Below are 7,914 nucleotides of genomic sequence, written 5' to 3' on the forward strand. Positions count from 1 at the left end.
GAGAGTGAGCAGCATATCATCTAGAGCAATGGGGTCTGAAATGTCGGTGCTAAATGTGTTGGTGGGAATGGGTAAAATACCTAGAAAAAAGAAAAGAAGGGAGTTCTCAAACTAAAATTTGAAAATTATAATTTTTATGATAGATCTAAAAGCCAGTCTTGAAAATGTTTACCTTTAACATTTGAAGCGTCAAGATGAAAATTTCTCAAAATAAGCTCTTTGACATATGGTCTATTGCATAAACTTAAAAAATACCATGAAACTTGTTTTTTAAGAGAGAAGGAGTGACATCTAGCCATAATAAATCAATATCTATTTTTAATCTTGATGCTGATGGAATACTGAGTGGCTGCTGGTTATGAAGATCTTTTTCATGCAGGTAGTTGTATTTCTGTGTGAATAAAACATCTTTCAAGATAATTCATAACCCAGTATCATCTCAAAGACCTTTTGTTATTGATGTAACTATTACCAAAAAGTCTTTTTACAATCATTTTTTTCTGTATTTTTGATCTCTTGGTCACAGCTTTGTTTGCAGTTTTCACAGCTGTTGGTAGTATTGGAACATGAAGTAGGTTGGAGGTTTCTTGCTTGTTGAGAGCAATAAAAATTGCCGATCACTAAAAAATTACCTACTTCAAACATCATTGGAGCCTAGCAATTTAATTTATGGTCTAACAGTGGCCTTGCCTGAAAACACTAAAAGGAGGCACTGTAAAATGGAGTAGAACTGGAGGTTCTGGCTTTGGGAACAGATAACAAAGCTTGCCAGTCTGAAAACACAGGATCCCACTCTGGGGAAACACTGTGCCAGAACATCATCATCTTCCTTCTTTCTGCAGCACCAGTCGTAAAAAATCTGTGAGAGCTCAGAGGTTGGTGAGTAAGTTTCAACCAGCTGGCTCTGTGCTTAGTCCAGTTACGGTGGTTTGACCTTGGCTAAATGCCAGGTACCCACCAAGTCACTCTATCACTTCTTTGCCCCCCCCGCGGGTGTGTCCCAGGGAATTCGGCTCGGGGATCTCCTCCAGACTTAAGCGGCGCCTTCCCTAAATTTAGTCCCTGGCGGCCGCCGCGCTGGCCTCGCTTGCGCTTGGCTGAGGGACGGGGTTTAAAAAAGGCATTTGGCCTTGATCTGGAGAGGAAGGGGTGGAAAAGAAGAAGGGGGGGAAAGCCATCGTTTCCCGTGGCTTCTTCTCCCCGTGTGTAACAAACACTTGCCAGCCCCTCCGCGCTCCCGTTTTTTGGTGAGGAGAGACATCAAGCAAAGAACGGACCATGAGACCAAAGCAAGGACCCGGGAAAAAATATACCACAGAGTGTCTGGGCTCTCCCCGCTGGGTGTGATGAGCCACATGCCCTTACAACAGAAAGGGGAGGGGAAAAATGAAAACGAGAAGAAAACAAACATTTTTACATGCCAGGTGTAGCCTACAGTAAACATCACTGTACACAAAAGATGGCCTTCACGTGCAAGATCTAGTGGAACTATTGGCCAAACAAACAGGCCCTGTGCTGTGGCATAACATCCCTGGTGTTTCAGATGGAGCCGCCCTTGTCTGTACCCTCCGAGTTAATGGTGCGGATTTGTATCACAACTAGTGTGGCCAGCAGGGACAGGGAAGGGATCTTACCCCTGGACTCAGCCCTGCTGATGCTGCACCTCAAATACTGTGTGAGGTTTTGGGCCCCTCACTGCAAGAAAGACACTGAGGTGCTGGAGCGTGTCCAGAGAAGAGCAATGAAGGTGGTGAAGGGTCTGGAGAACAAGTCTATGAGGAGCCACTGGGGGAACTGGGTTGTTATGTCTGGAGAAAAGGAGGCTGAGGGAAGACCTCATCGCTCCCCGCAACTCCCTGAGAGGAGGCTGTGGTGAGGTGGGTCTTCTCTCAAGTAGCAAGTGATGGGATGAGAGGAAAAAGCCTCAAGTTGCACCAGGGGAGGTTTAGAGTGGATATTAGGAAAAATTTCTTCACTGAGAGGGTTATCAAGCACTGGATCAGGCTGCCCAGGGAAGTGTTGGTGTCACCATCCCCAGAGGTATCTAAAAGATGTGCAGATGTGGTGCTTAGGGACATGGTTTAGTGGTGGGCTTGGCAGCATTAGGTTAACAGTGGGACTCGATCATCTTAAGGGTCTTTTCCAACCTAAATGATTCTATGAGATGGTTTTACTGTCAAGCAAATTTTGTGAGCAGTAAGCTTCAGGCAGATGATCTTCTTGGGTATATATTTAAAAACAGCATTAACATACCCTCATTATTAAGTGCCCAATACCTTCTGGCTGGCAAATATGTTAATGCTGAGTTTATTTGAACAGTGTGTTTCTCATGGTAGAAGGAAGGGCGGTTCTAACAGAGAGAAATATGGGTTGTGTAGCTAAAGGCAATGGTGGGACATAGCACCTACTAATTTTCAGCCGGATTGGCCCATGTTGGTCTTCAAGTTTTCAGTTTGTACTGGACCAAAATCCCCACCTTCTTCACTATGCATAAGCTGGTGGCATGACTGACATGAAAAAGAAGAGCTGAACTAAAAAAGAAAAGGAAAACCTTTATTTTCCTCCTGATGGGAAGATTTTTCCCAGCTGTGCAAGAGGCACCTGCTCCACTGGACACTCAGTGTCCAGGCTGTGGTGCACAAAGCACCCAGAAAAGTCCCGGTGCCTCAGTATATAACCAATAAAGGGAAAAGCTTCAGCATAAATGTTGCCTAAGCAGCACTTTCCACAGACAGTAAAGCATTCACAAAGATGAAAAGTTGGCTAGTTGGATGGAAACAAGCACATGCAGAAGTGAAAATATTCAATGACTGTTTAGAGACTGTCTAAGTATTTTGGCAGTTAAAAAGGGCTAAGACTGGTTCTGCGACTTATAGGAAATTAAATATTTTTGTTGGTAGTTATCATTCAACATCTTCAATAAAAAACTATCTTCACATGCCAAAGCAGTGCTGTAATGTATGGAGTTAGGTGCATCACCTTCTATTAAGGAAAGAGTGGTAGGAATTAAGAAATTGCTTTCAAATTAGGTCCCAAAATAATTTTCCACCTTTCCCATTCTTGCCTTGGATTTTTTTTGGGTTTGTTTTCTCTTTTCCCTGTTTTCTTTATGGAATACACATATTCTTGATTGTCACGGCTCTCTTGCTAGTTTTTTATTTTTCAATAAGTAACTAATGTATAGCTGCCACCCACCTTATTTGAAACCAGGAGTTTGGAAATCCTAAATTATTTTCAAGGTTTGATAGATTGGATGTCTGGCAGATAATTGGGTTCCTTTCATATCTACTGTTTACAAATTGCTTTATTTATTCCAGAGTTTTAATTCATCTTCACTACAAAAAAAAAACCCAAAAAAACCAAAAAAACAAACCACCAAACAAAATAATTCTGTACCTGCAGATATTTTATAAAGAGTACATACCTTATTTATTCCTTGTATGAATCGCTAATCTCAAGTAGCGGCTCTTAAGAAAGGGCAGTGTGAACATTGTGCCTATGCTGAATGTAGATTGTTGCTTGAGAAGCCACAGGTTTTAATTTTCTGACTCTTACGCTGTTGGCTTTGCAACCTGTTACATTAACAATAGGTTTCTCAAGTATTTTCTCTTCTTTGTTCTCTTTTAGAACCAGCGCACACCTGGCTGAAAGAAAACATTTTATATTGTATATATTTATAATTAATTTCTTTTACTAATCAAAGGGAGAATCAACTGAATCAATTTGTTTCAAGTTTGGAGAAACAAACCAAGTAAGTTGTGTCTAAGTAATATTAGTGAGTGAAATCTGTTATTAACATTAAGTATATAAACATACACATAAAACTCCATCAGGCTGAAATAAAAAGAATGAGAAGAAATTTTGTTTAGACATTAGGCAGAAAAGTTGTATGTAGACCAAGAATGGATATTTTTTTTTTTTCCAAGCCAAAAGGGGAACATTTTAAAGTATTATGAGCATAATAAGGAGGGTGTGAGTATTGAAATGGTCATAAGTCTCATTCAGTAACTGGAAGTGTTTGCAAGACCCGGTCTCTATTTTTATAAGGAGTGTTACATAATACACAAGTGGAAAAGTATCCTATCCAAATGGAAATAAAAACAAACTGCCTTCAAGATGACATAACTGAGCAAAATATGAATCATTTGTGTTGTTCTTGTATTTGCTGAGTATCTATAAAAGAAAGAATTTTAGAAGAGGTATGTCAGAAGTGCTGTATAATGAAAATCTGGATCTTATTTATTTTACAGTACGTTTATGTGCTTTTTTACTGTCACAACATTGTTTTGCTGGATCCTGTAGTGCAAGATGAGTTCACTGATTCCTGTTGGGCTTTACTCTGTTGCTGTCATTCATACAGGGAAGTATGATACCGTGGGGGCTACACCGTAGGTTTCTCTGTGACTACTAGTCTGTGCTGTAAGTTACTGCCAAATAAACTGAAGGTTGACAGCAATTGGGCAGTAAAGGGCATGGCAAAATTTAAAGTCACAGGCTAACGTGCAAAGAGCATAAGAAGCAGAACATCCTTAGCAATCTAACTCTGATGTTTATCCAACAAACTGGTTACCTTGACATGACAGTAAAAGTCTATGAACTAGACCAGTGTTCCCAGCGCAGTCAGACATACCGACAATAATGATGTTTTCCTGGTCCTGTGAGCTTCAGATCTGCACATGTGCTGCGGAGATATAAGCGGCAACTTAGAGCAGGCCTGAGACGTCTGCGCAGCAGGGCAGACTGAAATGCAGTTTAGAAATGTAGAGGAATTAATATTAAATTCGGTAAAACTATGTAAGCAAATAAATACCATGCACCCTGGAACCAGACACAATAGCAAGGTGATTAGGATGGAAGCGATATATCAATATATATGTGGCACAGGGGAATGCCTGGCGTTGTGGAAACCCTAATTGCACAGAAATGTAAATTCTAGAAACGAAAGCTTGGCCTGGTTGCAAATTAGCATCTAGGGTAAATGAGCACAGAGTGAACTTGCGTTCATACTTGATGCTCACAGTCAGATTTATTCCTCTGCACTCAAATCAGGAAAAAAACCTGAGCGTGGTTGTCCTGATCCGGTGTTGGGGGAGGTAAAGTGGTTTACCTTTTGTTCATTCATTCAATATTTTCTAGGGTTGCTCTTCTGAAATTAGAGGATATGCTAATGAGCTAGCTTGTGTTTTGTTGGGCCTCTGTTAGAATCCAGAGTTAAGAAGTATATTATTGTAAGAAAGCATCAAAACATAAACAAACCTTGCAAGACATTTAAGATATGCACTTGTATTGCTCTGAATTTTAATAGAAATATCAGTTAAATCACATAAAATTAGAAACAAATTCATATGCATAAAATCAGAGCCTGCTATTAAGTTAACTGCTTTTGATTAACCAAACAGCTGTCAAGACAGAAAGTGTATTGGAAAGAATTCTTTATCGTTACCCAGGTAAAGACATAGCAAGCTCTCAGATAAATTTAAGTAAAACAGCTGAGAACCTAAGACCAAAGGCCCACTGAACTAATTATCTTGGACCTAGCACTAAACTGAAAATCTTGGCCACATTATTTTTGAGAAGGTAAGTAGTCAGAAAAAAAAGCATCTTGCAGTTTGGACGCTCTGTCTGTAGCAAAGTCTCTATTATTTACACTAAAACTAATTTATGTTAGTGACTCCTGTTGCAGTGAAATGTTTGCAGCATGGAAAAATGTATGGAAAATCTGATCAAGAACGTAGCTTTTTTGGTCATCCTGCAGTTGTCAGTATCTAGCACTGGATAATGAATCTATCCCTAAGCCAACCTTCTCTATGGACTTTTTTCCCCCCTCTTAAAGAGATGAACAATTACTATTACACAGGCAGTTTCTAAGCACTTTAAAGAAGTATGCATACAGCCCAAGGAAGGCTGTCATCTGAGAAAATATGATACACTTGGCATTGTCTTTTCTCCTGAAAGAATGCTAATGGCATGTTGGAGACTGTCAGCAATACCTCCCCAAGGTAAGGCAGTTTTCAAGGACGAATGACTCTACAAGCCATGAATGACTCTGTCCAAGCCACATCATTAAAAATGTAATGATTATGGAGACCATATGTTTTTCTAGTTACAGAATTAGTCATTAACTTCTACCTTTTCCAGTTGTAAACTGATCTTGTAGGCAGGATGACAACTTTATGAAGAAAATAAAATAAGCACAGTTATAGTATTTTTATACATATATATTCTAATAAAAGCTTTTCTAAAAAGCACGTAGTGGGGTCAGTATTTTTGCCAGTTTCACATACTTCAGGAATGAAATATGGGCTCACAAACTGTTCAATTTTTGCTAATGGCTCGCCAAAAATCAAAGTAATAGAAAATAAATTCCCCAATGGGCTGTAAGTAAAAATACACTTTAAAAGGTAGGAAAATACCAGATTTTGAGCATACAGGATTTACTTCAGGAGTAACGGCTGTCAAATACATTTCACTCAACAACACTTCAGTGTTAGCTGAAAACTTCTTTACCAATCACAAAAGTGGTACCCAAGAAGCATGAACAAGAAGTTGGTAAAGTAACATGAAGCCCATCTAAAGAAACAGCTGCACCAGCAGCAACAGATGCACCCAACAGAATTTCTCCACAGAATACATTTTTCTCGCTATCTATGATTATAACCAGAGCTGATGCTTTCTCTGTAGCTCACCAGGTTGTTTCTGTTGACTGAGGCAAGTATATTTTTTGTTTCTGAGGTACCCGTCTTGCAACTGGCATCTGAGCACATGGCAACCTATAGCAGCAACCACTTCGCATCAGACAATTCATACACCCAGCTTGGCACACGCATAGGATTTGTGAGAGGCTTACCGTGTTTTTGAAAGCTTCCCTCAACAACTCTGTTTCTCAGGATGGTCCTGGATAGGTCAATCTGTGAAACTTTGAAAGTTGCCATTTAGAAAGCCACAATTTCCACACACACCCCCGTAAATTCCTAGCCATTGACAAGTCACAAGGCAAGCACAGCCTTTTCTTCCCTAAGCTTTTATTAGTGCTGATGTGAGACAGAACACTTTGCTCCATGTGCACACTCTGAGCTGCTTCCTCCATGTGTGTATCAATAAACATGAGAATGTCCACAGCAGAGCACTGCCTGCAAAAAAAGTTACCTGAAGAGGTGTGGAGGTGTCTCTTAATGCCTTACTTGGATGCTTCATGAGTTAAATTGCAGGCTGAGTGGCAAAGAAAATTTAAGTAAGCTCTCTATGACTGTTCCAGCTGCACCATCTGCTCTTCAGTACCATCATCTCTTTAATAAATTCAGAAAACAATATATATTTTGAGAATCTCCAGAACACCACAAAAAAAGGATCATCAGCTTAAATTTAGTGCTAATTTCTGCATTAAAAAAAAAAAAGAAAAAAAAAAACAAAGGAAAAAAGGGCCCCATAGGAATGCAATATTTAAACACAACAGGAGGAGCTATTGGGTCAAAAGAGCTGCTACACTCATCCTTTTAAAGCTCTCAGCTTATAACTCCTCACTGAGTTTTCAACAATAAAAAGGCCTTTACTATTTGAAGCAGACTGTATAAACCCAGAGAATCTTAATCTGTTCTAATTAATTAAGTTTGATGCCATAAAAAAGCAAAAGCAGAAAAAAAAAAAAAGATTGCGAAGAGGATCGCAGTATAGTTTTCATAGTTTTTAAAGAACCATTTTGAATGTAAAACTTTAAACTGCTGGATAACACTAAACACCGAGTTCTTGCAGGCACTGGAGGTTTATAAAAGCTATTTAATCAGCTCTGACTCAAAACTGACACATTTAACATATACATTTGCTTAAACCAGCCAAAATGATATACATCAAATTCTAGACTTAAATGGCCTCACCAAACCTACTAAAGATTGACCATTTTACTAAACATGTGAACTC

General features: G+C 39.4%; 1 long non-coding RNA gene across 1 annotated transcript; it reads right to left on the minus strand.

Annotated features, from left to right (window-relative positions):
• Nucleotides 1–4,974: 4,974 nt before the first annotated feature.
• On the minus strand, nt 4,975–7,227 carry LOC113481369. Its single transcript, XR_003398665.1, has 3 exons — nt 7,147–7,227; nt 6,848–6,916; nt 4,975–5,146 (listed from the first exon to the last, which is right to left on the minus strand). It is a non-coding gene; the product is annotated as an uncharacterized LOC113481369 (long non-coding RNA).
• Nucleotides 7,228–7,914: the final 687 nt, after the last annotated feature.

Source organism: Athene cunicularia (genome assembly GCF_003259725.1).
Source record: "Athene cunicularia isolate RWA chromosome 5 unlocalized genomic scaffold, athCun1 chr5_part3, whole genome shotgun sequence".
In the NCBI taxonomy this organism is placed as follows: domain Eukaryota; kingdom Metazoa; phylum Chordata; class Aves; order Strigiformes; family Strigidae; genus Athene; species Athene cunicularia.